Source organism: Watersipora subatra, chromosome 5 (genome assembly GCF_963576615.1).
Source record: "Watersipora subatra chromosome 5, tzWatSuba1.1, whole genome shotgun sequence".
In the NCBI taxonomy this organism is placed as follows: domain Eukaryota; kingdom Metazoa; phylum Bryozoa; class Gymnolaemata; order Cheilostomatida; family Watersiporidae; genus Watersipora; species Watersipora subatra.
The window spans coordinates 12,531,276-12,556,641 of record NC_088712.1 but is presented as its reverse complement, the minus strand read 5'-3'; the positions used below and the strand labels follow the sequence as shown (position 1 = coordinate 12,556,641).

The following is a 25,366-nucleotide window of genomic DNA, read 5'->3' as shown; positions in this document are numbered from 1 at the left end:
ATTTTGTACCTTATTGTAGCTTTCATAGTCAGGTGGCCAAAAGTTATTTGTAGTTGTAAAACTTGAAAAGGCTCGTATTCATCGCGCTGTAACATGAAGTGGTAAATGATCTTGCGATGCATTAGGCATATTAATTTAAATTGTTTTTGACAAACTGAGGTAGCATACATTTTTCAATAAATCTGAACTAATCCGTTGAAACACTTTTTGTACTATTTCAACTCTCTAATCGATTTCATAAAATGACTAGAACTGGCGGAGTGCCGGAGAGGCTTGTTATAATTCTTATATGTATTTCGAAACAATAGTTTAAGCAGACGACAGGTGATAATGAGTTATTCTAATACTTAATGGCACGAGTCGTCTGCAAAACTTTCTCCTTTTGATGTTAGGAATCTGACTCAAACATCTCGAGCTTAAGCACACATTGAAAGTGGCAATTTTAAATAGCACTAATAAAACCAAATCTATTCGTTGTTTATTTTTGCTACACCAATTTTCAAAGCAAACAAATAGACATGTTGGAAAGCAATTACCTGAACAACTTCAAAAACAACTATCAAGATGATTTTTTGAGATGTGTCTGATCAAAATTAAATTGCTAACAGTTTGATTTCCACAGAAAAACCCCTTATGTAAATACAATTACTGTGTTTATAAGTCGGTCTGAACTGATTCTACAAGCTTTGAAAAAGATATTGCCATGAATGAGTATTGAACACACAGCCCCTTGCATATTTGCCGGTGACATTTTTCGTTAATACGGCGTATTGTTTCCAGGCGCACCGTGATATAAATACTACTGGCACATAATTTACATTAGATGACACACAATAGCCTAACATGATCATTTTCTTGGTATCTTCCTAATGCAACGTTTATTCAACTCTACGCTGATCTCAAATTTGATTGAATCCTATATAATAAGAGAAAACTGTTTTATCCTCCTTTTTGTGAGCTCTAAAAGGTTTACCGCAACAAACTTGTAATTTTGACTTTGAAGAAACTTTTTAAAACACGCATGCGTGTTTAATAACTCAATCATGAAAATATAACAGCCATTTTGACTTTTTCGATAGTTTTTAAAATTACTGCAAATTTTCCAAATTATTTTAATATAACGCATTGCAATTTTTAAATGTACTGCAGCCTTCGATGACCAAAGTCTTAATTTATGAAAAAGTAGGTTTAAAAATGTATTTTCTTACGATATTTTTATTGATTAATCTAAATAGTTTGACTGAAATTTGTAAAATATCTTTTAATTCCATTTGAACAACCCTATTTTGGCTTTGACTTTTGACTGTGTTAACAAAGAACTTACTCACCTAAATTTTATTGAGGCTTGATTTTCAGCAGAGTTTATATCGCGTAAGTTAACCCCAAAATTTGCTAACTAGTAAAAAACAAGAGTAGATCGCGTTAACATAGTTTAAAATTCATAATGTGGAAAAAATCATTAATAAAAAGTATTAATAATCAACTTAGAATTATGCCATTTTGCACCTTATTGTAGTTTTAAAAGTTCCTTGGCCAAAAGTTTTTTGCAGTCGTATAACTTAGAGTGAATGATATTCGTCGCGCCGTGAAATGAAATGCTGATTGAAATTGCAATGCGTTAGACAATTTATTGTAAAGAGTTCTCTGTAAGCTGCGGTAGCGTACATTTTTAAATACGTCGGCACAAGTTTATTGAAAAACGTTAAACTGTCTCATGTAAAATAATCTATAATAAGAAGATCGAATAACAAATTTTGGATTATGCAATTTTGTACCTTATTGTAGCTTTCATAGTCAGGTGGCCAAAAGTTATTTGTAGTTGTAAAACTTGAAAAGGCTCGTATTCATCGCGCTGTAACATGAAGTGGTAAATGATCTTGCGATGCATTAGGCATATTAATTTAAATTGTTTTTGACAAACTGAGGTAGCATACATTTTTCAATAAATCTGAACTAATCCGTTGAAACACTTTTTGTACTATTTCAACTCTCTAATCGATTTCATATAACGACTAGAACTCGCGGAGTGCCGGAGAGGCTTGTTATAATTCCTATACGTATTTCGAAACAATAGTTTAAGCAGACGACAGGTGATAATGAGTTGTTCTAATACTTAATGGCATGAGTCGTCTACAAAACTTTCTCCTTTTGATGTTAGGAATCTGACTCAAACATCTCGAGCTTAAGCACTCATTGAAAGTGACATTTTTAAATAGCACTAATAAAAGCAAATCTATTCATTGTTTATTTTTGCTACACCCATTTTCAAAGCAAACTAATAGACATGTTGGAAAGCAATTACCTAAACAACTTCAAAAACAACTATCAAGATGATTTTTTGAGATGTGTCTGATCAAAATTAAATTGCTAACAGTTTGATTTCCACAGAAAAACCCCTTATGTAAATACAATTACTGTGTTTATAAGTCGGTCTGAACTGATTCTACAAGCTTTGAAAAAGATATTGCCATGGATGAGTATTGAACACACAGCCCCTTGCGTATTTGCCGGTGACATTTTTCGTTAATACGGCGTATTGTTTCCAGGCGCACCGTGATATAAATACTACTGGCACATAATTTACATTAGATGACACACAATAGCCCAACATGATCATTTTCTTGGTATCTTCCTAATGCAACGTTTATTCAACTCTACGCTGATCTCAAATTTGATTGAATCCTATATAATAAGAGAAAACTGTTTTATCCTCCTTTTTGTGAGCTCTAAAAGGTTTACCGCAACAAACTTGTAATCTAGACTTTGAAGAAACTTTTTAAAACATGGATGCGTGTTTAATAACTCAATCATGAAAATACAACAGCCATTTTGACTTTTTCGATAGTTTTTAAAATTGCTGCAAAATTTCTAAATTGTTTTAATATAACGCATTGCAATTTTCAAATGTACTGCAGCCTTCGATGACCAAATTCTTAATTTATGAAAAAGTAGGTTTAAAAATGTATTTTCTTACGATATTTTTATTGATTAATCTAATTAGTTTGACTGAAATTTGTAAAATATCTTTTAATTCCATTTGAACAACCCTATTTTGGCTTTGACTTTTGACTGTGTTAACAAAGAACTTACTCACCTAAATTTTATTGAGGCTTGATTTTCAGCAGAGTGTATACTGCGTAAGTTAACCCCAAAATTTGCTAACTAGTAAAAAACAAGAGTAGATCGCGTTAACATAGTTTAAAATTCATAATGTGGAAAAAATCATTAATAAAAAGTATTAATAATCAACTTAGAATTATGCCATTTTGCACCTTATTGTAGTTTTAAAAGTTCCTTGGCCAAAAGTTTTTTGCAGTCGTATAACTTAGAGTGAATGATATTCGTCGCGCCGTGAAATGAAATGCTGATTGAAATCGCATTGCGTTAGACAATTTATTGTAAAGAGTTCTCTGTAAGCTGCGGTAGCGTACATTTTTAAACACGTCTGCACAAGTTTATTGAAAAACGTTAAACTGTCTCATGTAAAATAATCTATAATAAGAAGATCGAATAACAAATTTTGGATTATGCAATTTTGTACCTTATTGTAGCTTTCATAGTCAGGTGGCCAAAAGTTATTTGTAGTTGTAAAACTTGAAAAGGCTCGTATTCATCGCGCTGTAACATGAAGTGGTAAATGATCTTGCGATGCATTAGGCATATTAATTTAAATTGTTTTTGACAAACTGAGGTAGCATACATTTTTCAATAAATCTGAACTAATCCGTTGAAACACTTTTTGTACTATTTCAACTCTCTAATCGTTTTCATATAACGACTAGAACTCGCGGAGTGCCGGAGAGGCTTGTTATAATTCCTATACGTATTTCGAAACAATAGTTTAAGCAGACGACAGGTGATAATGAGTTGTTCTAATACTTAATGGCATGAGTCGTCTGCAAAACTTTCTCCTTTTGATGTTAGGAATCTGACTCAAACATCTCGAGCTTAAGCACTCATTGAAAGTGACATTTTTAAATAGCACTAATAAAACCAAATCTATTCATTGTTTATTTTTGCTACACCCATTTTCAAAGCAAACAAATAGACATGTTGGAAAGCAATTACCTGAACAACTTCAAAAACAACTATCAAGATGATTTTTTGAGATGTGTCTGATCAAAATTAAATTGCTAACAGTTTGATTTCCACAGAAAAACCCCTTATGTAAATACAATTACTGTGTTTATAAGTCGGTCTGAACTGATTCTACAAGCTTTGAAAAAGATATTGCCATGGATGAGTATTGAACACACAGCCCCTTGCGTATTTGCCGGTGACATTTTTCGTTAATACGGCGTATTGTTTCCAGGCGCACCGTGATATAAATACTACTGGCACATAATTTACATTAGATGACACACAATAGCCTAACATGGTCATTTTCTTGGTATCTTCCTAATGCAACGTTTATTCAACTCTACGCTGATCTCAAATTTGATTGAATCCTATATAATAAGAGAAAACTGTTTTATCCTCCTTTTTGTGAGCTCTAAAAGGTTTACCGCAACAAACTTGTAATCTTGACTTTAAAGAAACTTTTTAAAACATGCATGCGTGTTTAATAGCTCGATCATGAAAATCTAACAGCCATTTTGACTTTTTCGATAGTTTTTAAAATTACTGCAAATTTTCCAAATTGTTTTAATATAGCGCATTGCAATTTTCAAATGTACTGCAGCCTTCGATGACCAAATTCTTAGTTTATGAAAAAGTAGGTTTATAAATGTATTTTCTTACGAAATTTTTATTGATTAATTTAAATAGTTAGACTGACTTTTGAAAAATATCTTTTAATTCCATTTGAACAACCCAATTTTGGCTTTAACTTTTTACTGTGTTAACAAAGAAAATACTCACCTAAGTTTCACTGAGGCTTGATTTTCAGCAGAGTTTGTATCGCGTAGGTTAGCCCAAAAAATGCGCAAACTTGAAAAAAACAAGAGTAGATCATGTTAACATACATGTAGTTTAAAATATATAATGCGGAGAAAATCATTAATAAAAGGTACTATTAATGAAATTAGAATTATGCCATTTTGTACCTTATTGTAGTTTTAAAAGTTACGTGGCCAAAAGTTTTTTGCAGTCGTATAACTTAGAGTGAATGATATTCGTTGCGCCGTGAAATGAAATGCTGATTGAAATTGCAATGCGTTAGACAATTTATTGTAAAGAGTTCTCTGTAAGCTGCGGTAGCGTACATTTTTAAATACGTCGGCACAAGTTTATTGAAAAACGTTAAACTGTCTCATGTAAAATAATCTATAATAAAAAGAACGAATAACAAATTTTGGATTATGCAATTTTGTACCTAATTGTAGCTTTCATAGTCAGGTGGCCAAAAGTTATTTGTAGTTGTAAAACTTGAAAAGGCTCGTATTCATCACGCTGTAACATGAAGTGGTAAATGATCTTGCGATGCATTAGGCATATTAATTTAAATTGTTTTTGACAAACTGAGGTAGCATACATTTTTCAATAAATCTGAACTAATCCGTTGAAACACTTTTTGTACTATTTCAACTCTCTAATCGTTTTCATATAACGACTAGAACTCGCGGAGTGCCGGAGAGGCTTGTTATAATTCCTATACGTATTTCGAAACAATAGTTTAAGCAGACGACAGGTGATAATGAGTTGTTCTAATACTTAATGGCATGAGTCGTCTGCAAAACTTTCTCCTTTTGATGTTAGGAATCTGACTCAAACATCTCGAGCTTAAGCACTCATTGAAAGTGACATTTTTAAATAGCACTAATAAAACCAAATCTATTCATTGTTTATTTTTGCTACACCCATTTTCAAAGCAAACAAATAGACATGTTGGAAAGCAATTACCTGAACAACTTCAAAAACAACTATCAAGATGATTTTTTGAGATGTGTCTGATCAAAATTAAATTGCTAACAGTTTGATTTCCACAGAAAAACCCCTTATGTAAATACAATTACTGTGTTTATAAGTCGGTCTGAACTGATTCTACAAGCTTTGAAAAAGATATTGCCATGGATGAGTATTGAACACACAGCCCCTTGCGTATTTGCCGGTGACATTTTTCGTTAATACGGCGTATTGTTTCCAGGCGCACCGTGATATAAATACTACTGGCACATAATTTACATTAGATGACACACAATAGCCTAACATGATCATTTTCTTGGTATCTTCCTAATGCAACGTTTATTCAACTCTACGCTGATCTCAAATTTGATTGAATCCTATATAATAAGAGAAAACTGTTTTATCCTCCTTTTTGTGAGCTCTAAAAGGTTTACCGCAACAAACTTGTAATCTTGACTTTGAAGAAACTTTTTAAAACACGCATGCGTGTTTAATAACCTAATCATGAAAATATAACAGCCATTTTGACTTTTTCGATAGTTTTTAAAATTACTGCAAATTTTCCAAATTGTTTTAATATAGCGCATTGCAATTTTCAAATGTACTGCAGCCTTCGATGACCAAATTCTTAGTTTATGAAAAAGTAGGTTTATAAATGTATTTTCTTACGAAATTTTTATTGATTAATTTAAATAGTTAGACTGACTTTTGAAAAATATCTTTTAATTCCATTTGAACAACCCAATTTTGGCTTTAACTTTTTACTGTGTTAACAAAGAAAATACTCACCTAAGTTTCACTGAGGCTTGATTTTCAGCAGAGTTTGTATCGCGTAGGTTAGCCCAAAAAATGCGCAAACTTGAAAAAAAACAAGAGTAGATCATGTTAACATACATGTAGTTTAAAATATATAATGCGGAGAAAATCATTAATAAAAGGTACTATTAATGAAATTAGAATTATGCCATTTTGTACCTTATTGTAGTTTTAAAAGTTACGTGGCCAAAAGTTTTTTGCAGTCGTATAACTTAGAGTGAATGATATTCGTCGCGCCGTGAAATGAAATGCTGATTGAAATTGCAATGCGTTAGACAATTTATTGTAAAGAGTTCTCTGTAAGCTGCGGTAGCGTACATTTTTAAATACGTCGGCACAAGTTTATTGAAAAACGTTAAACTGTCTCATGTAAAATAATCTATAATAAAAAGAACGAATAACAAATTTTGGATTATGCAATTTTGTACCTAATTGTAGCTTTCATAGTCAGGTGGCCAAAAGTTATTTGTAGTTGTAAAACTTGAAAAGGCTCGTATTCATCACGCTGTAACATGAAGTGGTAAATGATCTTGCGATGCATTAGGCATATTAATTTAAATTGTTTTTGACAAACTGAGGTAGCATACATTTTTCAATAAATCTGAACTAATCCGTTGAAACACTTTTTGTACTATTTCAACTCTCTAATCGATTTCATATAACGACTAGAACTCGCGGAGTGCCGGAGAGGCTTGTTATAATTCCTATACGTATTTCGAAACAATAGTTTAAGCAGACGACAGGTGATAATGAGTTGTTCTAATACTTAATGGCACGAGTCGTCTGCAAAACTTTCTCCTTTTGATGTTAGGAATCTGACTCAAACATCTCGAGCTTAAGCACTCATTGAAAGTGGCATTTTTAAATAGCACTAATAAAACCAAATCTATTCATTGTTTATTTTTGCTACACCCATTTTCAAAGCACACAAATAGACATGTTGAAAAGCAATTACCTGAACAACATCAAAAACAACTATCAAGATGATTTTTTTGAGATGTGTCTGATCAAAATTAAATTGCTAACAGTTTGATTTCCACAGAAAAACCCCTTATGTAAATACAATTACTGTGTTTATAAGTCGGTCTGAACTGATTCTACAAGCTTTGAAAAAGATATTGCCATGGATGAGTATTGAACACACAGCCCCTTGCGTATTTGCCGGTGACATTTTTCGTTAATACGGCGTATTGTTTCCAGGCGCACCGTGATATAAATACTACTGGCACATAATTTACATTAGATGACACACAATAGCCCAACATGATCATTTTCTTGGTATCTTCCTAATGCAACGTTTAGTCAACTCTACGCTGATCTCAAATTTGATTGAATCCTATATAATAAGAGAAAACTGTTTTATCCTCCTTTTTGTGAGCTCTAAAAGGTTTACCGCAACAAACTTGTAATCTTGACTTTGAAGAAACTTTTTAAAACATAGATGCGTGTTTAATAACTCAATCATGAAAATACAACAGCCATTTTGACTTTTTCGATAGTTTTTAAAATTGCTGCAAAATTTCTAAATTGTTTTAATATAACGCATTGCAATTTTCAAATGTACTGCAGCCTTCGATGACCAAATTCTTAATTTATGAAAAAGTAGGTTTAAAAATGTATTTTCTTACGATATTTTTATTGATTAATCTAATTAGTTTGACTGAAATTTGTAAAATATCTTTTAATTCCATTTGAACAACCCTATTTTGGCTTTGACTTTTGACTGTGTTAACAAAGAACTTACTCACCTAAATTTTATTGAGGCTTGATTTTCAGCAGAGTTTATACTGCGTAAGTTAACCCCAAAATTTGCTAACTAGTAAAAAACAAGAGTAGATCGCGTTAACATAGTTTAAAATACATAATGTGGGAAAAATCATTAATAAAAGTTATTAATAATCAACTTAGAATTATGCCATTTTGTACCTTATTGTAGTTTTAAAAGTTACGTGGCCAAAAGTTTTTTGCAGTCGTATAACTTAGAGTGAATGATATTCGTCGCGCCGTGAAATGAAATGCTGATTGAAATTGCAATGCGTTAGACAATTTATTGTAAGGAGTTCTCTGTAGGCTGAGGTAGCGTACATTTTTAAATACGTCGGCACAAGTTTATTGAAAAACGTTAAACTGTCTCATGTAAAATAATCTATAATAAGAAGATCGAATAACAAATTTTGGATTATGCAATTTTTTACCTTATTGTAGCTTTCATAGTCAGGTGGCCAAAAGTTATTTGTAGTTGTAAAACTTGAAAAGGCTCGTATTCATCGCGCTGTAACATGAAGTGGTAAATGATCTTGCGATGCATTAGGCATATTAATTTAAATTGTTTTTGACAAACTGAGGTAGCATACATTTTTCAATAAATCTGAACTAATCCGTTGAAACACTTTTTGTACTATTTCAACTCTCTAATCGATTTCATATAACGACTAGAACTCGCGGAGTGCCGGAGAGGCTTGTTATAATTCCTATATGTATTTCGAAACAATAGTTTAAGCAGACGACAGGTGATAATGAGTTGTTCTAATACTTAATGGCACGAGTCGTCTGCAAAACTTTCTCCTTTTGATGTTAGGAATCTGACTCAAACATCTCGAGCTTAAGCACTCATTGAAAGTGGCATTTTTAAATAGCACTAATAAAACCAAATCTATTCATTGTTTATTTTTGCTACACCCATTTTCAAAGCAAACAAATAGACGTGTTGGAAAGCAATTACCTGAACAACTTCAAAAACAACTATCAAGATGATTTTTTGAGATGTGTCTGATCAAAATTAAATTGCTAACAGTTTGATTTCCACAGAAAAACCCCTTATGTAAATACAATTACTGTGTTTATAAGTCGGTCTGAACTGATTCTACAAGCTTTGAAAAAGATATTGCCATGGATGAGTATTGAACACACAGCCCTTTGCATATTTGCCGGTGACATTTTTCGTTAATACGGCGTACTGTTTCCAGGCGCACCGTGATATAAATACTACTGGCACATAATTTACATTAGATGACACACAATAGCCTAACATGGTCATTTTCTTGGTATCTTCCTAATGCAACGTTTATTCAACTCTACGCTGATCTCAAATTTGATTGAATCCTATATAATAAGAGAAAACTGTTTTATCCTCCTTTTTGTGAGCTCTAAAAGGTTTACCGCAACAAACTTGTAATCTTGACTTTAAAGAAACTTTTTAAAACATGCATGCGTGTTTAATAGCTCGATCATGAAAATCTAACAGCCATTTTGACTTTTTCGATAGTTTTTAAAATTACTGCAAATTTTCCAAATTGTTTTAATATAGCGCATTGCAATTTTCAAATGTACTGCAGCCTTCGATGACCAAATTCTTAGTTTATGAAAAAGTAGGTTTATAAATGTATTTTCTTACGAAATTTTTATTGATTAATTTAAATAGTTAGACTGACTTTTGAAAAATATCTTTTAATTCCATTTGAACAACCCAATTTTGGCTTTAACTTTTTACTGTGTTAACAAAGAAAATACTCACCTAAGTTTCACTGAGGCTTGATTTTCAGCAGAGTTTGTATCGCGTAGGTTAGCCCAAAAAATGCGCAAACTTGAAAAAAACAAGAGTAGATCATGTTAACATACATGTAGTTTAAAATATATAATGCGGAGAAAATCATTAATAAAAGGTACTATTAATGAAATTAGAATTATGCCATTTTGTACCTTATTGTAGTTTTAAAAGTTACGTGGCCAAAAGTTTTTTGCAGTCGTATAACTTAGAGTGAATGATATTCGTTGCGCCGTGAAATGAAATGCTGATTGAAATTGCAATGCGTTAGACAATTTATTGTAAAGAGTTCTCTGTAAGCTGCGGTAGCGTACATTTTTAAATACGTCGGCACAAGTTTATTGAAAAACGTTAAACTGTCTCATGTAAAATAATCTATAATAAAAAGAACGAATAACAAATTTTGGATTATGCAATTTTGTACCTAATTGTAGCTTTCATAGTCAGGTGGCCAAAAGTTATTTGTAGTTGTAAAACTTGAAAAGGCTCGTATTCATCACGCTGTAACATGAAGTGGTAAATGATCTTGCGATGCATTAGGCATATTAATTTAAATTGTTTTTGACAAACTGAGGTAGCATACATTTTTCAATAAATCTGAACTAATCCGTTGAAACACTTTTTGTACTATTTCAACTCTCTAATCGTTTTCATATAACGACTAGAACTCGCGGAGTGCCGGAGAGGCTTGTTATAATTCCTATACGTATTTCGAAACAATAGTTTAAGCAGACGACAGGTGATAATGAGTTGTTCTAATACTTAATGGCATGAGTCGTCTGCAAAACTTTCTCCTTTTGATGTTAGGAATCTGACTCAAACATCTCGAGCTTAAGCACTCATTGAAAGTGACATTTTTAAATAGCACTAATAAAACCAAATCTATTCATTGTTTATTTTTGCTACACCCATTTTCAAAGCAAACAAATAGACATGTTGGAAAGCAATTACCTGAACAACTTCAAAAACAACTATCAAGATGATTTTTTGAGATGTGTCTGATCAAAATTAAATTGCTAACAGTTTGATTTCCACAGAAAAACCCCTTATGTAAATACAATTACTGTGTTTATAAGTCGGTCTGAACTGATTCTACAAGCTTTGAAAAAGATATTGCCATGGATGAGTATTGAACACACAGCCCCTTGCGTATTTGCCGGTGACATTTTTCGTTAATACGGCGTATTGTTTCCAGGCGCACCGTGATATAAATACTACTGGCACATAATTTACATTAGATGACACACAATAGCCTAACATGATCATTTTCTTGGTATCTTCCTAATGCAACGTTTATTCAACTCTACGCTGATCTCAAATTTGATTGAATCCTATATAATAAGAGAAAACTGTTTTATCCTCCTTTTTGTGAGCTCTAAAAGGTTTACCGCAACAAACTTGTAATCTTGACTTTGAAGAAACTTTTTAAAACACGCATGCGTGTTTAATAACCTAATCATGAAAATATAACAGCCATTTTGACTTTTTCGATAGTTTTTAAAATTACTGCAAATTTTCCAAATTGTTTTAATATAGCGCATTGCAATTTTCAAATGTACTGCAGCCTTCGATGACCAAATTCTTAGTTTATGAAAAAGTAGGTTTATAAATGTATTTTCTTACGAAATTTTTATTGATTAATTTAAATAGTTAGACTGACTTTTGAAAAATATCTTTTAATTCCATTTGAACAACCCAATTTTGGCTTTAACTTTTTACTGTGTTAACAAAGAAAATACTCACCTAAGTTTCACTGAGGCTTGATTTTCAGCAGAGTTTGTATCGCGTAGGTTAGCCCAAAAAATGCGCAAACTTGAAAAAAAACAAGAGTAGATCATGTTAACATACATGTAGTTTAAAATATATAATGCGGAGAAAATCATTAATAAAAGGTACTATTAATGAAATTAGAATTATGCCATTTTGTACCTTATTGTAGTTTTAAAAGTTACGTGGCCAAAAGTTTTTTGCAGTCGTATAACTTAGAGTGAATGATATTCGTCGCGCCGTGAAATGAAATGCTGATTGAAATTGCAATGCGTTAGACAATTTATTGTAAAGAGTTCTCTGTAAGCTGCGGTAGCGTACATTTTTAAATACGTCGGCACAAGTTTATTGAAAAACGTTAAACTGTCTCATGTAAAATAATCTATAATAAAAAGAACGAATAACAAATTTTGGATTATGCAATTTTGTACCTAATTGTAGCTTTCATAGTCAGGTGGCCAAAAGTTATTTGTAGTTGTAAAACTTGAAAAGGCTCGTATTCATCACGCTGTAACATGAAGTGGTAAATGATCTTGCGATGCATTAGGCATATTAATTTAAATTGTTTTTGACAAACTGAGGTAGCATACATTTTTCAATAAATCTGAACTAATCCGTTGAAACACTTTTTGTACTATTTCAACTCTCTAATCGATTTCATATAACGACTAGAACTCGCGGAGTGCCGGAGAGGCTTGTTATAATTCCTATACGTATTTCGAAACAATAGTTTAAGCAGACGACAGGTGATAATGAGTTGTTCTAATACTTAATGGCACGAGTCGTCTGCAAAACTTTCTCCTTTTGATGTTAGGAATCTGACTCAAACATCTCGAGCTTAAGCACTCATTGAAAGTGACATTTTTAAATAGCACTAATAAAACCAAATCTATTCATTGTTTATTTTTGCTACACCCATTTTCAAAGCACACAAATAGACATGTTGAAAAGCAATTACCTGAACAACATCAAAAACAACTATCAAGATGATTTTTTTGAGATGTGTCTGATCAAAATTAAATTGCTAACAGTTTGATTTCCACAGAAAAACCCCTTATGTAAATACAATTACTGTGTTTATAAGTCGGTCTGAACTGATTCTACAAGCTTTGAAAAAGATATTGCCATGGATGAGTATTGAACACACAGCCCCTTGCGTATTTGCCGGTGACATTTTTCGTTAATACGGCGTATTGTTTCCAGGCGCACCGTGATATAAATACTACTGGCACATAATTTACATTAGATGACACACAATAGCCCAACATGATCATTTTCTTGGTATCTTCCTAATGCAACGTTTAGTCAACTCTACGCTGATCTCAAATTTGATTGAATCCTATATAATAAGAGAAAACTGTTTTATCCTCCTTTTTGTGAGCTCTAAAAGGTTTACCGCAACAAACTTGTAATCTTGACTTTGAAGAAACTTTTTAAAACATAGATGCGTGTTTAATAACTCAATCATGAAAATACAACAGCCATTTTGACTTTTTCGATAGTTTTTAAAATTGCTGCAAAATTTCTAAATTGTTTTAATATAACGCATTGCAATTTTCAAATGTACTGCAGCCTTCGATGACCAAATTCTTAATTTATGAAAAAGTAGGTTTAAAAATGTATTTTCTTACGATATTTTTATTGATTAATCTAATTAGTTTGACTGAAATTTGTAAAATATCTTTTAATTCCATTTGAACAACCCTATTTTGGCTTTGACTTTTGACTGTGTTAACAAAGAACTTACTCACCTAAATTTTATTGAGGCTTGATTTTCAGCAGAGTTTATACTGCGTAAGTTAACCCCAAAATTTGCTAACTAGTAAAAAACAAGAGTAGATCGCGTTAACATAGTTTAAAATACATAATGTGGAAAAAATCATTAATAAAAGTTATTAATAATCAACTTAGAATTATGCCATTTTGTACCTTATTGTAGTTTTAAAAGTTACGTGGCCAAAAGTTTTTTGCAGTCGTATAACTTAGAGTGAATGATATTCGTCGCGCCGTGAAATGAAATGCTGATTGAAATTGCAATGCGTTAGACAATTTATTGTAAGGAGTTCTCTGTAGGCTGAGGTAGCGTACATTTTTAAATACGTCGGCACAAGTTTATTGAAAAACGTTAAACTGTCTCATGTAAAATAATCTATAATAAGAAGATCGAATAACAAATTTTGGATTATGCAATTTTTTACCTTATTGTAGCTTTCATAGTCAGGTGGCCAAAAGTTATTTGTAGTTGTAAAACTTGAAAAGGCTCGTATTCATCGCGCTGTAACATGAAGTGGTAAATGATCTTGCGATGCATTAGGCATATTAATTTAAATTGTTTTTGACAAACTGAGGTAGCATACATTTTTCAATAAATCTGAACTAATCCGTTGAAACACTTTTTGTACTATTTCAACTCTCTAATCGATTTCATATAACGACTAGAACTCGCGGAGTGCCGGAGAGGCTTGTTATAATTCCTATATGTATTTCGAAACAATAGTTTAAGCAGACGACAGGTGATAATGAGTTGTTCTAATACTTAATGGCACGAGTCGTCTGCAAAACTTTCTCCTTTTGATGTTAGGAATCTGACTCAAACATCTCGAGCTTAAGCACTCATTGAAAGTGGCATTTTTAAATAGCACTAATAAAACCAAATCTATTCATTGTTTATTTTTGCTACACCCATTTTCAAAGCAAACAAATAGACGTGTTGGAAAGCAATTACCTGAACAACTTCAAAAACAACTATCAAGATGATTTTTTGAGATGTGTCTGATCAAAATTAAATTGCTAACAGTTTGATTTCCACAGAAAAACCCCTTATGTAAATACAATTACTGTGTTTATAAGTCGGTCTGAACTGATTCTACAAGCTTTGAAAAAGATATTGCCATGGATGAGTATTGAACACACAGCCCTTTGCATATTTGCCGGTGACATTTTTCGTTAATACGGCGTACTGTTTCCAGGCGCACCGTGATATAAATACTACTGGCACATAATTTACATTAGATGACACACAATAGCCTAACATGGTCATTTTCTTGGTATCTTCCTAATGCAACGTTTATTCAACTCTACGCTGATCTCAAATTTGATTGAATCCTATATAATAAGAGAAAACTGTTTTATCCTCCTTTTTGTGAGCTCTAAAAGGTTTACCGCAACAAACTTGTAATCTTGACTTTAAAGAAACTTTTTAAAACATGCATGCGTGTTTAATAGCTCGATCATGAAAATCTAACAGCCATTTTGACTTTTTCGATAGTTTTTAAAATTACTGCAAATTTTCCAAATTGTTTTAATATAGCGCATTGCAATTTTCAAATGTACTGCAGCCTTCGATGACCAAATTCTTAGTTTATGAAAAAGTAGGTTTATAAATGTATTTTCTTACGAAATTTTTATTGATTAATTTAAATAGTTAGACTGACTTTTGAAAAATATCTTTTAATTCCATTTGAACAACCCAATTTTGGCTTTAACTTTTTACTGTGTTAACAAAGAAAATACTCACCTAAGTTTCACTGAGGCTTGATTTTCAGCAGAGTTTGTATCGCGTAGGTTAGCCCAAAAAATGCGCAAACTTGAAAAAAACAAGAGTAGATCATGTTAACATACATGTAGTTTAAAATATATAATGCGGAGAAAATCATTAATAAAAGGTACTATTAATGAAATTAGAATTATGCCATTTTGTACCTTATTGTAGTTTTAAAAGTTACGTGGCCAAAAGTTTTTTGCAGTCGTATAACTTAGAGTGAATGATATTCGTTGCGCCGTGAAATGAAATGCTGATTGAAATTGCAATGCGTTAGACAATTTATTGTAAAGAGTTCTCTGTAAGCTGCGGTAGCGTACATTTTTAAATACGTCGGCACAAGTTTATTGAAAAACGTTAAACTGTCTCATGTAAAATAATCTATAATAAAAAGAACGAATAACAAATTTTGGATTATGCAATTTTGTACCTAATTGTAGCTTTCATAGTCAGGTGGCCAAAAGTTATTTGTAGTTGTAAAACTTGAAAAGGCTCGTATTCATCACGCTGTAACATGAAGTGGTAAATGATCTTGCGATGCATTAGGCATATTAATTTAAATTGTTTTTGACAAACTGAGGTAGCATACATTTTTCAATAAATCTGAACTAATCCGTTGAAACACTTTTTGTACTATTTCAACTCTCTAATCGATTTCATAAAATGACTAGAACTGGCGGAGTGCCGGAGAGGCTTGTTATAATTCTTATATGTATTTCGAAACAATAGTTTAAGCAGACGACAGGTGATAATGAGTTATTCTAATACTTAATGGCATGAGTCGTCTGCAAAACTTTCTCCTTTTGATGTTAGGAATCTGACTCAAACATCTCGATCTTAAGCACACATTGAAAGTGGCAATTTTAAATAGCACTAATAAAACCAAATCTATTCGTTGTTTATTTTTGCTACACCCATTTTCAAAGCAAACAAATAGACATGTTGGAAAGCAATTACCTGAACAACTTCAAAAACAACTATCAAGATGATTTTTTGAGATGTGTCTGATCAAAATTAAATTGCTCACAGTTTGATTTCCACAGAAAAACCCCTTATGTAAATACAATTACTGTGTTTATAAGTCGGTCTGAACTGATTCTACAAGCTTTGAAAAAGATATTGCCATGGATGAGTATTGAACACACAGCCCTTTGTGTATTTGCCGGTTACATTTTTCATTAATACGGCGTATTGTTTCCAGGCGCACCGTGATATAAATACTACTGGCACATAATTTACATTAGATGACACACAATAGCCTAACACGATCATTTTCTTGGTATCTTCCTAATGCAACGTTTATTCAAATCTACCCTGATCTCAAATTTGATTGAATCCTATATAATAAGAGAAAACTGTTTTATCCTCCTTTTTGTGAGCTCTAAAAGGTTTACCGCAACAAACTTGTAATCTTGACTTTGAAGAAACTTTTTAAAAGACGCATGCGTGTTTAATAACTCAATCATGAAAATATAACAGCCATTTTGACTTTTTCGATAGTTTTTAAAATTACTGCAAATTTTCCAAATTGTTTTAATATAACGCATTGCAATTTTCAAATGTACTGCAGCCTTCGATGACCAATTTCTTAATTTATGAAAAAGTAGGTTTAAAAATGTATTTTCTTACAATATTTTTATGGATTAATCTAAATAGTTTGACTGAAATTTGTAAATTGTCTTTTAATTCCATTTGAACAACCCTATTTTGGCTTTGACTTTTGACTGTGTTAACAAAGAACTTACTCACCTAAATTTTATTGAGGCTTGATTTTCAGCAGAGTTTATACTGCGTAAGTTAACCCCAAAATTTGCTAACTAGTAAAAAACAAGAGTAGATCGCGTTAACATAGTTTAAAATACATAATGTGGGAAAAATCATTAGTAAAAGTTATTAATAATCAAATTAGAATTATGCCATTTTGTACCTTATTGTAGTTTTAAAAGTTACATGGCCAAAAGTTTTTTGCAGTCGTATAACTTAGAGTGAATGATATTCGTCGCGCCGTGAAATGAAATGCTGATTGAAGTTGCAATGCGTTAGACAGTTTATTGTAAAGAGTTCTCTGTAAGCTGCGGTAGCGTACATTTTTAAATACGTCGGCACAAGTTTATTGAAAAACGTTAAACTGTCTCATGTAAAATAATCTATAATAAGAAGATCGAATAACAAATTTTGGATTATGCAATTTTGTACCTTATTGTAGCTTTCATAGTCAGGTGGCCAAAAGTTATTTGTAGTTGTAAAACTTGAAAAGGCTCGTATTCATCGCGCTGTAACATGAAGTGGTAAATGATCTTGCGATGCATTAGGCATATTAATTTAAATTGTTTTTGACAAACTGAGGTAGCATACATTTTTCAATAAATCTGAACTAATCCGTTGAAACACTTTTTGTACTATTTCAACTCTCTAATCGATTTCATATAACGACTAGAACTCGCGGAGTGCCGGAGAGGCTTGTTATAATTCCTATATGTATTTCGAAACAATAGTTTAAGCAGACGACAGGTGATAATGAGTTGTTCTAATACTTAATGGCATGAGTCGTCTGCAAAACTTTCTCCTTTTGATGTTAGGAATCTGACTCAAACATCTCGAGCTTAAGCACTCATTGAAAGTGACATTTTTAAATAGCACTAATAAAACCAAATCTAATCATTGTTTATTTTTGCTACACCCATTTTCAAAGCAAACAAATAGTCATGTTGGAAAGCAATTACCTGAACAACTTCAAAAACAACTATCAAGATGATTTTTTGAGATGTGTCTGATCAAAATTAAATTGCTAACAGTTTGATTTCCACAGAAAAACCCCTTATGTAAATACAATTACTGTGTTTATAAGTCGGTCTGAACTGATTCTACAAGCTTTGAAAAAGATATTGCCATGGATGAGTATTGAACACACAGCCCTTTGCGTATTTGCCGGTGACATTTTTCGTTAATACGGCGTATTGTTTCCAGGCGCACCGTGATATAAATACTACTGGCATATAATTTACATTAGATGACACACAATAGCCTAACATGATCATTTTCTTGGTATCTTCCTAATGCAACGTTTATTCAACTCTACGCTGATCTCAAATTTGATTGAATCCTATATAATAAGAGAAAATTGTTTTATCCTCCTTTTTGTGAGCTCTAAGGGTTTACCGCAACAAACTTGTAATCTTGACTTTAAAGAAACTTTTTAAAACATGCATGCGTGTTTAATAGCTCAATCATGAAAATCTAACAGCCATTTTGACTTTTTCGATGGTTTTTAAAATTACTGCAAATTTTCCAAATTGTTTTAATATAACGCATTGCAATTTTCAAATGTACTACAGCCTTCGATGACCAAATTCTTAGTTTATGAAAAAGTAGGTTTATAAATGTATTTTCTTACGAAATTTTTATTGATTAATTTAAATAGTTAGACTGACTTTTGAAAAATATCTTTTAATTCCATTTGAACAACCCAATTTTGGCTTTAACTTTTTACTGTGTTAACAAAGAAAATACTCACCTAAGTTTCACTGAGGCTTGATTTTCAGCAGAGTTTGTATCGCGTAGGTTAGCCCCAAACATGCGCAAACTTGAAAAAAAACAAGAGTAGATCATGTTAACATACATGTAGTTTAAAATATATAATGCGGAGAAAATCATTAATAAAAGGTATTATTAATGAAATTAGAATTATGCCATTTTGTACCTTATTGTAGTTTTAAAAGTTACGTGGCCAAAAGTTTTTTGCAGTCGTATAACTTAGAGTGAATGATATTCGTTGCGCCGTAAAATGAAATGCTGATTGAAATCGCAATGCGTTAGACAATTTATTGTAAAGAGTTCTCTGTAAGCTGCGGTAGCGTACCTTTTCAAGTACGTCTGCACAAGTTTATTGAAAAATGTTAAACTGTCTTATGTAAAAAAATCTATAATAAGAAGATCGAATAACAATTTTTGAATTATGCAGTTTTGTACCTTATTGTAGCTTTAATAGTCAGGTGGCCAAAAGTTATTTGTAATTGTAAAACTTGAAAAGGCTTTATTCATCGCAATCTAACATGAAGTGGTAACAGACCTTGCGATCCATTAGACATATTAATTTAAAGTGTGTTCGACAAACTGAAGTAGCGTACATTTTTCAATAAATGTTAACTAATCCATTGAAACACTTTTTGTACTATTTCAACTCTCTAATCAATTTCATAAAACGACTAGAACTCGCGGAGTGCCGGAGAGGCTTGTCATAATTCCTATATGTATTTCGAAACAATAGTTTAAGCAGACGATAGGTGATAATGAGTTGTTTTAATACTTAATGGCACGAGTCGTCTGCAAAACTTTCTCCTTTTGATGTTAAAAATCTGACTCAAACATCTCGAGCTTAAACTCTCATTGAAAGTGGCAACTTTAAATAGCACTAATAGAACCAATTCCATTCATTATTTATTTTCGCTACACCCTTTTTCAAAGCACACAAATAAACATGTTGAAAAGCATTTACCTGAACAAGTTCAAAAACAACAATCAAGATGATTTTTTGAGATGTGTTTGGTCAAAATTAAATTGCTAACAGTTTTATTTTCACAGAAAAACCTCTTATGTAAATACAATTACTGTGTTCATAAGTCGGTCTGAACTGATTCTATGCGCTTTGCATAAAATATTGCCATGGATGGGTATTGAACACACAGCCCTTTGCGTATTTGCCGGCGGCATTTTTCATTAATACGGAGTGTTGTTTCCAGGTACACCGTGATATAAATACTACTGGCACATAATTTACATTAGATGACACACTATGGCCTAACATGATCATTTTCTTGATATCTTCCTAATGTAACGTTTTTTCAACTCTACGCTGAGCTCAATTTTAATTGAATCCTATATAATAAAAGGAAACTGGTTTATTCTCTTTTTTGTGAGCCCTAAAAGGTATACCGCAACAGATTTGTATTCTTGACTTTTAGGAAACTGTTTAAAACATGCATGCGTGTTTAATAACTCAATCATGAAAATATAACAGCCATTTTGACTTTTTCGAAAGTTTTCAAAATTACTACAATTACTTTCATAATTCGGTTACTATAGCATGATGTAAATTTTAAATTTCTTGCAGTCTTTGATGACCAAATTCTTTGATTATGAAAAATTGTTTTTATATGTAAATTATATGTGAAGTATGTTAGCATTGTAAATTTGAGATGTTCTAGGGTTTGCAATAAACAAACTTTTCATGAAAACTCTGTTTATGTTTGGGGTTTCTTATCATATTTCTAAGTATTGATCTAAACTGTCCTACTAACTGTTCAAGAATCATCTTTTATCTCGATTTATACAATAATTTTGGAACTTTGATTTTGGATTTTGTAAACAGGGCTGATAAGTGACTACAGTTATACAAGGCTCATCATACAACATATTATTTACCATACAGTTTAGGCCAATTGGTGTAAAAGCTAGTTAAATTACACCAATTTTTCAAGTTAATCTTGGGTTAATTTTTATTATCTCTTAGAGCAATTATTAAAGTAATCAAATCATACAACTTGTTTATGCTATTTTGAACTTTATTTTGTGATAAGTGTTAGGTTGCCATAAGGTCTTTGGCTTTAAAGACGGTCAGATGAGCCGTTGCAGAGTAACAAAAAGGTAGGTATTTCACACTTTGTATAAAAGTTTTTAGGCAAACATCACCTGTGTCAGTCAGTTAATATAATCTCTTTGGCACCAGGCGTCTGCCAAACAATCTCACCTAGTCGTTAATTAGCCTAATCCATTGACTCAAGTTGGAACTCAAACTCACACTTGAACTCTAATCCTCCCTATTGTTCTATCTGAGGCTGGAATCATATAAAAGACAGCGCTGGGCTAATTGAGATTCACATCATCGTTGGACTCGGAGAGAGAACGTGCTTTAAGGAAGAGTTCATCACAACCCTGTAGCGTTGAAGGGTCGATAATATACGATTATTTTACCATGTGAACTCAATTGCCAAACTTATAACGCTGGCATAAGTTATTTAAGTGAACCGCTAAACTAGTGTCCGAGATCAACACAGGATAATGCCTACAATACAGTTTACACTTTGTAATCTTTAACGACGGACTTCATGACTAAGGTTTCTAAGGTCGGTAAGCTTTAATTTGTTGCTCTTCGCTTAGCCGTCATATGTAATAGTTTTTTTATTTCAAGTTATATGCTTTGCAGGGAACTCTAATCATCACTTTTGGTTCTAATGGCACAGTTAGTAATTTTGGTGTTCTGGTAGAAATATGAGAAAAAGAGTAGAAGTAAATGTTATATATGACATACTGTTACCTTATTAGAAAGACCGCACTTATTAGAAAGACCGCAAGCAGAAATCAAAGTTGGAAAAGTAGAAATGCTGTTTTACGTTCCCTTTGCGGCAGGAGGCTAATAAGATTCAGTTTCGGTGTCTTGTTGATGTTTGCTTTTATCATTGGTTTTAGTGTCTTTGTGGGGTTGTCGGTTTTAGGTTTTGGCTTCCACGTTGATTGTTAAGTGTCGGTGCAGTGCCTGTTTGACTTCTTGCTCCTTTTGTTTTATTGGTCGGTTGTTTCAGTTTGTTGATGGCTTGTGTTTGTTTGAACTTTAGTTTCCCTTGATGGCTTATGCCATTTAGTTTTTGTTGGTCAGGTGTTTCTATTTGGTACGTCTATTTAGGTGGTCAAGTTATTTTATTGTGCGGTCTTTCTAATTAGGTTTTAGTGTTCGGATTTGAATTGAAGTTTTTTCTCTTCTCAATATCTTGCCAGACGAATTTCTGACAAACCACTATGAAGATGTTTAAACATTGATGAAATGCTAAAACAATTTAATCATGCCTCTTCAATGTTAGCTGTATTTAAATTTGTCCAACATTTCTATTGACAGCCGTCGAAAAATGTATTTAGCCTATTTCTAGCTTGGTAATTTTATAGATTTTAAAAATCCTTGTTTTGACTCATGACTAACATATTTGAGATTTGTATTTGTTGAGGAAAGTTTCGCAGAAGAGGAAAAGTGACTTGAAGTCAAAAGAACTCTATACAGATATAAAAACGAAAAGTATTTTCATAAGAAGGCTAGTAGCACAGAACCTTTTACCTCGTCGTCAACAGCCAAAGAATGCAACAGACTAGCTCAGAATAAATGTAATCATACAGAAAGAAAGTGGCATGTTCTATCACATGCAACACACCGGACAACTCGAAACAAGGCGCAAGATAAAGTCTCAAGTCAATATTTTCTACAGATAGCTCAATCCTACATTCGTTGACATGAAGAAGATGGTGCTTTTGCTAAACAAGATGACAAGATAAACCACTACGTAAATCCATCATCATCAATACACCGAAGAGCAAACAGAACTAACCCATTAGCCAATAACCTGCTGTCAAACCGATTGACTGATTGACATCATTTATATGTAGTTTTGCAATTTTGATGATCGCAAAAAAGTAGACCTATAATACTCGGACCAGATTTGCTTGTGAGAATGGAATTACCATGACTGAAAGTTGACAGCAATGCACACTGGAGACAATAGTGCAGTCTCAAGTAAGCTTTTCCTACAAAGTGATTGAAGAAGTCAGCTAGGTAAGCAACGTTATATATATTTTGAAATGCTAAACAATATTTTTAGGGCCATTATTTTCACTTTCACTAAAAAATCAACGCAAAAGCCTTTTGTTTGTTGCTTGTCTACTTAGACTTAGACTTAGACTTAGACTTAGACTTAGACTTAGACTTAGACTTAGACTTAGACTTAGACTTAGACTTAGACTTAGACTTAGACTTAGACTTAGACTTAGACTTAGACTTAGACTTAGACTTAGACTTAGACTTAGACTTAGACTTAGACTTAGACTTAGACTTAGACTTAGACTTAGACTTAGACTTAGACTTAGACTTAGACTTAGACTTAGACTTAGACTTAGACTTAGACTTAGACTTAGACTTAGACTTAGACTTAGACTTAGACTTAGACTTAGACTTAGACTTAGACTTAGACTTAGACTTAGACTTAGACTTAGACTTAGACTTAGACTTAGACTTAGACTTAGACTTAGACTTAGACTTAGACTTAGACTTAGACTTAGACTTAGACTTAGACTTAGACTTAGACTTAGACTTAGACTTAGACTTAGACTTAGACTTAGACTTAGACTTAGACTTAGACTTAGACTTAGACTTAGACTTAGACTTAGACTTAGACTTAGACTTAGACTTAGACTTAGACTTAGACTTAGACTTAGACTTAGACTTAGACTTAGACTTAGACTTAGACTTAGACTTAGACTTAGACTTAGACTTAGACTTAGACTTAGACTTAGACTTAGACTTAGACTTAGACTTAGACTTAGACTTAGACTTAGACTTAGACTTAGACTTAGACTTAGACTTAGACTTAGACTTAGACTTAGACTTAGACTTAGACTTAGACTTAGACTTAGACTTAGACTTAGACTTAGACTTAGACTTAGACTTAGACTTAGACTTAGACTTAGACTTAGACTTAGACTTAGACTTAGACTTAGACTTAGACTTAGACTTAGACTTAGACTTAGACTTAGACTTAGACTTAGACTTAGACTTAGACTTAGACTTAGACTTAGACTTAGACTTAGACTTAGACTTAGACTTAGACTTAGACTTAGACTTAGACTTAGACTTAGACTTAGACTTAGACTTAGACTTAGACTTAGACTTAGACTTAGACTTAGACTTAGACTTAGACTTAGACTTAGACTTAGACTTAGACTTAGACTTAGACTTAGACTTAGACTTAGACTTAGACTTAGACTTAGACTTAGACTTAGACTTAGACTTAGACTTAGACTTAGACTTAGACTTAGACTTAGACTTAGACTTAGACTTAGACTTAGACTTAGACTTAGACTTAGACTTAGACTTAGACTTAGACTTAGACTTAGACTTAGACTTAGACTTAGACTTAGACTTAGACTTAGACTTAGACTTAGACTTAGACTTAGACTTAGACTTAGACTTAGACTTAGACTTAGACTTAGACTTAGACTTAGACTTAGACTTAGACTTAGACTTAGACTTAGACTTAGACTTAGACTTAGACTTAGATTTAGACTTAGACTTAGACTTAGACTTAGACTTAGACTTAGACTTAGACTTAGACTTAGACTTAGACTTAGACTTAGACTTAGACTTAGACTTAGACTTAGACTTAGACTTAGACTTAGACTTAGACTTAGACTTAGACTTAGACAGAGTGCGCTCTATAGCGTTTCGGGACAGTGGAGGAAAAACAGGACCAAGCAGGTATCTAATAAAATAGAGTGTCATACACACAGAGTGCGCTCTATAGCGTTTCGGGACAGTGGAGGAAAAACAGGACCAAGCAGGTATCTAATAAAATAGAGTGTCATACACACAGAGTGCGCTCTATAGCGTTTCGGGACAGTGGAGGAAAAACAGGACCAAGCAGGTATCTAATAAAATAGAGTGTCATAGACCTGGAGTGCGCTCTATAGCGTTTCGGGACAGTGGGCGAAAAACAGGACCAAAAGGTATCTAATAAAATAGAGTGTCATAGACCTGGAGTGCGCTCTATAGCGTTTCGGGACAGTGGGCGAAAAACAGGACCAAAAATATATCTAATAAAATAGAGTGTCATAGACCTGGAGTGCGCTCTATAGCGTTTCGGGACAGTGGGCGAAAAACAGGACCAAAAATATATCTAGTAAAATAGAGTGTCATATACCTGGAGTGCGCTCTATAGCGTTTCGGGACAGTGGGCGAAAAACAGGACCAAAAATATATCTAGTAAAATAGAGTGTCATATACCTAGAGTGCGCTTTATAGCGTTTCGGGACAGTGGGCG

General features: G+C 32.7%; 1 protein-coding gene across 1 annotated transcript in view; it reads left to right on the top strand.

The window, feature by feature from the left end:
- The window catches only part of LOC137397121 (uncharacterized), a 91,916-nt gene that overhangs the window by 54,863 nt on the left and 11,687 nt on the right, over window positions 1–25,366 (top strand). The gene's annotated exons all lie outside the window — the stretch shown is intronic.